We start from the raw sequence: 7,434 nt of genomic DNA, 5'->3' as shown, positions 1-7,434 counted from the left end.
GGGAGGAGATCCAGGGCTCAGTAATCCCCCCATCCGCGTCCGCCCTCCCTCCCTCCCCTGCGCCCCTTTCTCTTCCTCCAGTTGCGAATTTTCGTATGCTGCCGTTGTTTATTTGGCTGCGCTGTGGCGTACTGTCAACTGAAAACTGATTCTGTATTTTCTACTCCAGTACTTTATGGAGTAGTATATAAGGACGTCTTACTATAGTATGGCTGAGGCAGTGACCAGCTTGGTAGGTAGTACAAGCTGAGAAAATTCATGATGCTGGCTGGGAGCAAAAAATTTATAGGCTTAGTTGTTGTATTGGTTCTGTTGTTGTATGGGGATATATGCATAGATATGTAACATGTGGGTTCCAAGCATGCTTCCGAGAAAAAGTAAAATTATATATCCAATTTAAACATTGTACATCTGCCGTTCTTGTGGAATGCAAGTTATTTTAGGTAGTAAGAGTGTGCAGGGTAGGTTATCAAGTGCACGGCTGCTAGTTTGCTTACTAGCTCTGTTCTATTGGGATATGTATATGTATGTGTGGATTTTAAGCATGGTTCCTGTAGATATGATAAGTGCATAGCATTGCAACTCATCTTTGTCTGGTATTATAAGGCCATTTGATTGAATGCTTGAAAAGATGAGTCGCTAAAGTGAATGTGCTTCTAAGTATCATGTAGTTTCAGAAACACATGCATCTATCCATTTCTTTGTCTGCTCTTGTGAGCTCTTCCCATTGGGAAACTTGGCTAGCTGCCCATATCAGTTGATGAACTATACTATTATCCACTGCTTTTAATCAGCTGATGATGCATATTCAGTTTGGCTGATTTTGTTACATACATACATACATGGCTTTGTTTTGGTCTGGCAACTCAACTGTGATGCCATTGCTGCTGCTCTGTAGAACTTTTGTATGTTTACAGCATGCATCCTAATTGTCAATCTCGAGTCTGCACTTCTGTATGTTTTTGATGTCAAACACTTATGCATGACTAATTGTTAAGTTTATACAATTTCTTTGGTAGACAAGCTTCGAAACTTAGACTACACACTGTTAAACTGCTAATGATTTAGACTACAGAATTTTTAATCTTAGACTACTGGTTTATCTATGTTTCATATGATGGATTTGACCTGTACCATGCATTACACATGTGTTGATACAATCATATAGCTTATTTGATCAAACAATCTGTTCATGTTATCTTTACCTGCTGCTCTTATACCTTACCAAAACAAAAAATAATTCTAACTAGGAGTAGTTCTCTTTGTTCAGATTCTGTATCTATTACTGCTGACATATTGTCGTGATTCACTTTTTGTACTGAATAGCTCTTTCTGATATTCACAGGTTTTAGCGATCAGCCGTAGCTCTTTTATCAAAGGTGCATGGTGCAACAGAGGACAAGCGCTTCATGTCCAACCAAGGAGCATGGTGCTCGCAATTGACGAACAGAGGGTGTTCGACATCGGCTACACAAACCACCACTGTGAGCTCCTCCCTTTCCTCTGCTACAACCATGCTCTATTAGGATGTGGCTGAAACCATTGGATGTCCTTCTTGGACATGTTTTGCTGCTATCTAGAATTAGTACTTGTCCCATTTTTTGTTTCTTTGCTGGACATGTTATGGTTCAAGGGTTGATGATGTCTAGTATATAGTTTGTTAGCTATATACCTGCTGCTGATTGATGCTCTTGTGGTTAGCATTATACTCCTGGAATCATATTAGTGTTCTTGTGGTTCTATGAAGATGCATCACAAACATCTGGTGTTCTGATATAAAATTGGTCTCTTAAATATCTAGGTCTTTGAAGTTGGCTGAATCTATTGCTTTATCATATATTTGGTCCATAAATCTACATTTTTATGAAATCTCTTTCAATATTTTTTGATAGTCTGTACAATAATAGCTACTCTAATGCTGGTAGCCTATGTGTTCATTCTTTTACAGGAGGTCTATGAAATTTGAAGTTCGAAGCTGGATAGCCCTACTCAGCAAAGAGTGGTCTCTTTTGTTTGACTGTAATAGACTGTAAATATTGTTATATTGTAATAGTAGGCATATTTGGGTTGTAATAGACTATGTACATATTGTAGTAGACTTAGTGTTAGTTGATGAACTACATTTGTATGTATGTGATTTGAAAACATGTGGAATGGAAATCTGACTTGTGGGACCCATTTATGAAAATAATTCGAGTACTTTTCGAATTTCTGTCAAGTGGGCCCAATGTGTGAGATGATGACAAGTGGGACCAGCTCCAAAATATAATAGCCCAAACAATGTTAAAAGGCCATGGCCCATAAATAAATAAAAGCCCGAATTATTGGGCCAGACCCATGTAGCCGACCAGAATTAACAAGGAAAAAATATACTAAATGGGCTGAATTGTTGGGCTCGGCCCATATAGACACCTAATCGGACCGGGCTGAATCTTGTCAACGACCATTTCAATTGGTCGCAATTTTGCCATGTTAGATTGCCATGTCGGAGCCAACGTGGCCTGGGCAGAGAGCTAGCGACCAAAACAGAAGGTCATAGGATCAATGACCTTTTGTTTTGGTCGTGGAATTCCACGACCTTCTCACAGAGAAGGTCATTAATTTCAGTTTACGACTGCCAGCTTTTGACCATTTGTTTTTGGTCATAAAAAGGTCGCAAATGAAAAACAATGACCTTTCAGTGACAAATTAAATAGTGATGGTCGCAAGTTGACATATTTCTTGTAGTGAACCAACGCGATAAGGGGTTGTCAATCCCTACACGGTCACTTACGAGAGTGAGATCTGATAGATATGATAGGATAATATTTTTGGTATTTTATGATAAAGATGCAAAGTAAAATAAAAGCAAACTAAAAGGCAACGGAAATAACTAAGTGTTGGAAGATTAATATGATGAAGATAGACCCGGGGGGCACAGGTTTCACTAGTGTCTTCTCTCAAGAGCATAAGTATTTTACGGCGGGTGAACAAATTACTGTTGAGCAATTGACAGAATTGAGCATAGTTATGAGAATATCTAGATATGATCATGTATATAGGCATCACGTCCGAGACAATTAGACCGACTCCTGCCTGCATCTACTACTATTACTCCACACATCGACCGCTATCCAGCATGCATCTAGAGTATTAAGTTCATAAGAACAGAGTAACGCCTTAAGCAAGATGACATGATGTAGAGGGATAAATTCATGCAATATGATAAAAACTCCATCTTGTTATCCTCGATGGCAACAATACAATACGTGCCTTGCTGCGCCTACTATCACTGGGAAAGGACACCGCAAGATTGAACCCAAAGCTAAGCACTTCTCCCATTGCAAGAAAGATCAATCTAGTAGGCCAAACCAAACTCATAACTCGAAGAGACTTGCAAAGATAACCAATCATACATAAAAGAATTCAGAGAAGATTCAAATATTGTTCATAGATAAACTTGATCATAAACCCACAATTCATCGGTCTCAACAAACACACCGCAAAAGAAGATTACATCGAATAGATCTCCACGAGAGAGGGGGAGAACATTGTATTGAGATCCAAAAACAGAGAAGAAGCCATCTAGCTAATAACTATGGACCCGAAGGTCTGAGGTAAACTACTCACACTTCATCGGAGAGGCTGTGGTGTTGATGTAGAAGCCCTTCGTGATCGATGCCCCCTCCGGCGGAGCTCTGGAACAGGCCCCAAGATGGGATATCATGGGTACAGAAGGTTGCGGCGGTGGAATTAGGTTTTTGGCTCCGTATCCGATCGTTTGGGGGTACGTAGGTATATATAGGAGGAAGGAGTACGTCGGTGGAGCAACATGGGCCCACGAGGGTGGAGGGCGCGCCTGGGGGGGTAGGCGCGCCCCCCTACCTCGTGGCCTCCTGGAAGCTTCCTTGACATAGGGTCCAAGTCTCCTGGATCATGTTCATTCCGTTTGGACTCCGTTTGACATTCTTTTCCTGCGAAACTCTGAAATAGCCAAAAAACTGCTATTCTGGGCTGGGCCTCCGGTTAATAGGTTAGTCCCAAAAATAATATAAAAGTGAATAATAAAGCCCAATAATGTCCAAAATAGAAGATAATATAGCATGGAGCAATCAAAAATTATAGATACGTTGGAGACGTATCAAGCATCCCCAAGCTTAATTCCTGCTCGTCCTCGAGTAGGTAAATGATAAAAACAGAATTTTTGATGTGGAATGCTACTTGGCATAATTTCAATGTAATTCTTCTTAATTGTGGTATGAATATTCAGATCCAAAGATTCAAGACAAAAGTTTAATATTGACATAAAAATAGTAATACTTCAAGCATACTAACTAAGCAATTATGTCTTCTCAAAATAACATGGCCAAAGAAAGTTATCCCTACAAAATCATATAGTCTGGCTATGCTCTATCTTCACCACACAAAATGTTTAAATCATGCACAACCCCGATGACAAGCCAAGCAATTGTTTCATACTTTTGACATTCTCAAACTTTTCAATCTTCACGCAATACATGAGCGTGAGCCATGGACATAGCACTATATGTGGAATAGAATGGTGGTTGTGGAGAAGACATAAAAGGAGGGAGAAGATAGTCTCACAACAGCTAGGCGTATCAACGGGCTATGGAGATGCCCATCAATAGATATCAATGTGAGTGAGTAGGGATTGCCATGCAACGGATGCACTAGAGCTATAAGTATATGAAAGCTCAACAAAAGAAACTAAGTGGGTGTGCATCCAACTCGCTTGCTCACGAAGACCTAGGGCATTTTGAGGAAGCCCATCATTGGAATATACAAGCCAAGTTCTATAATGAAAATTTCCCACTAGTATATGAAAGTGATATCATAGGAGACTCTCTATCATGAAGATCATGTTGCTACTTTGAAGCACAAGTGTGGTAAAAGGATAGTAGCATTGTCCCTTCTCTCTTTTTCTCTCATAAATTTTTTGGCCTTTTTATGGCCTCTTTTTTTTGTCCGGAGTCTCATACCGACTTGTGGGGGAATCATAGTCTCCAGCATCCTTTCCTCACTTGGGACAATGCTCTAAAAATGATGATCATCACACTTTTATTTAATTACAACTCAATACTTAGAACAAAATATGACTCTATGTGAATGCCTCCGGCGGTGTACCGGGATATGCAATGAATCAAGAGCGACATGTATGAAAGAATTATGAACGGTGGCTTTGCCACAAATACGATGTCAATACATGATCATGCGAAGCAATATGACAATCATGGAGCGTGTCATAGTAAACGGAACGGTGGTAAGTTGCATGGCAATATATCTCGGAATGTCTATGGAAATGCCATGATAGGTAGGTATGGTGGCTGTTTTGAGGAAGGTATATGGTGGGTGTATGATACCGGCGAAAAGTGGGCGGTATTAGAGAGGCTAGCAATGGTGGAAGGAAGAAAGTGCGTATAATCCATGGACTCAACATTAGTCATAAAGAACTCATATACTTATTGAAAAAATCTACAAGTTATCAAAGCAAAGTATTGCGCGCATGCTCCTAGGGGGGATAGATTGGTAGGAAAAGACCATCGCTCGTCCCCGACCGCCACTCATAAGGAAGACAATCAATAAATAAATTATGCTCCGACTTCATCACATAACGGTTCACCATACGTGCATGCTACGGGAATCACAAACTTTAACACAAGTATCTCTCAAATTCACAACTACTCAACTAGCATGACTCTAATATCACCATCTTTATATCTCAAAACAATTATCAAGCATCAAGCTTTTCTTAGTATTCAACACACTCATAAGAAAGTTTTTACTAATCTTGAATACCTAGCATACTAGGATTATTTAAGCAAATTACCATGCTATTTAAAACTCTCAAAATGATCTAAGTGAAGCATGAGATATCAATAGTTTCTATAAAACAAATCCACCACCGTGCTCTAAAAGATATAAGTGAAGTACTAGAGCAAAACTATATAACTCAAAAGATATAAGTGAAGCACATAGAGTATTCTAATAATTTCCGAATCATGTGTGTCTCCATCAAAAGGTGTGTACAGCAAAGATGATTGCGGTAAACTAGAAAGCAAAGACTCAAATCATACAAGACGCTCCAAGCAAAACACATATCATGTGGTGAATAAAAATATAGCTCCAAGTAAAGTTACCGATGGAAGTAGACGAAAGAGGGGATGCCTTCCGGGGCATCCCCAAGCTTTGGCTTTTTGGTGTCCTTAGATTATCTTGGGGGGGCCATGGGCATCTCCAAGCTTAGGCTCTTGCCACTCCTTGGTCCATAATCCATCAAATCTTTTACCCAAAACTTGAAAACTTCACAACACAAAACTTAACAGAAAATCTCGTGAGCTCTGTTAGCGAAAGAAAACAAAAGACCACCTCAAGGTACTGTAATGAACTCATTCTTTATTTATATTGGTGTTAAACCTACTGTATTCCAACTTCTCTATGGTTTATAAACCCTTTTACTAGCCACAGAGTCATCAAAATAAGCAAACAACACACGAAAAACAGAATCTGTCAAAAACAGAACAGTCTGTAGTAATCTGTAACTAACGCAAACTTCTGGAACTCCAACAAATCAGAAAAAATAGGACGGCCTAGACAATTTGTCATTCCCTATGCCTCAGCCATAGGTTCTATAAAGTATGCTATGTTGTACACCAGACCTATTGTGTACCTCACCATGAGTTTGACAAGAGGGTAAAATAGTGATCCAGGAGTGGACCACTGGACAGTGGTCAAAATTATCCTTAGTGGAATAAGGATATGTTTCTCGATTATGGAGGTGATAAAGAGTTCGTCGTAAAGAGTTACGTCGCTGCAAGCTTTGACACTGATGACCCACAAGTATAGGGGATCTATCGTAGTCCTTTCGATAAGTAAGAGTGTCAAACCCAACGAGGAGCAGAAGGAAATGATAAGCGGTTTTCAGCAAGGTATTCTCTGCAAGTACTGAAACAAGTGGTAACAGATAGTTTTGTGATAGGATAATTTGTAACGAGCAACAAGTAAAAAAAGTAAATAAAGTGCAGCAAGGTGTCCCAATCCTTTTTGTAGCAAAGGACAAGCCTGGACAAACTCTTATATAGAGAAAAGCGCTCCCGAGGACACATGGGAATTATCGTCAAGCTAGTTTTCATCACGTTCATATGATTCGCGTTCGGTACTTTGATAATTTGATATGTGCGTGGACCGGTGCTTGGGTGTTGTTCTTACTTGAACAGGCATCCCACTTATGATTAACCTCTATTGCAAGCATCCGCAACTACAACAAAAGTATTAAGGTAAACCTAACCATAGCATGAAACATATGGATCCAAATCAGCCCCTTACGAAGCAACGCATCAACTAGGGTTTAAGCTTCTGTCACTCTAGCAACCCATCATCTACTTGTTACTTCCCAATACCTTCCTCTAGGCCCAAATAATGGTGAAGTGTTATGTA

The 7,434-nt window shown here is 39.7% G+C and overlaps 1 long non-coding RNA gene across 1 annotated transcript; it reads left to right on the top strand.

Moving 5' to 3' along the window:
• Window positions 1–2,209, top strand: LOC123493933 (uncharacterized). Its single transcript, XR_006663396.2, has 2 exons — window positions 1–1,484; window positions 1,949–2,209. It is a non-coding gene; the product is annotated as an uncharacterized lncRNA (long non-coding RNA).
• The last annotated feature ends 5,225 nt before the right edge of the window (window positions 2,210–7,434 follow it).

Source organism: Aegilops tauschii, chromosome 5 (genome assembly GCF_002575655.3).
Source record: "Aegilops tauschii subsp. strangulata cultivar AL8/78 chromosome 5, Aet v6.0, whole genome shotgun sequence".
Taxonomy (NCBI): domain Eukaryota; kingdom Viridiplantae; phylum Streptophyta; class Magnoliopsida; order Poales; family Poaceae; genus Aegilops; species Aegilops tauschii.
The sequence above is the reverse complement of the archived record's forward strand: the minus strand, read 5'-3'. Positions and strand labels throughout refer to the sequence as shown.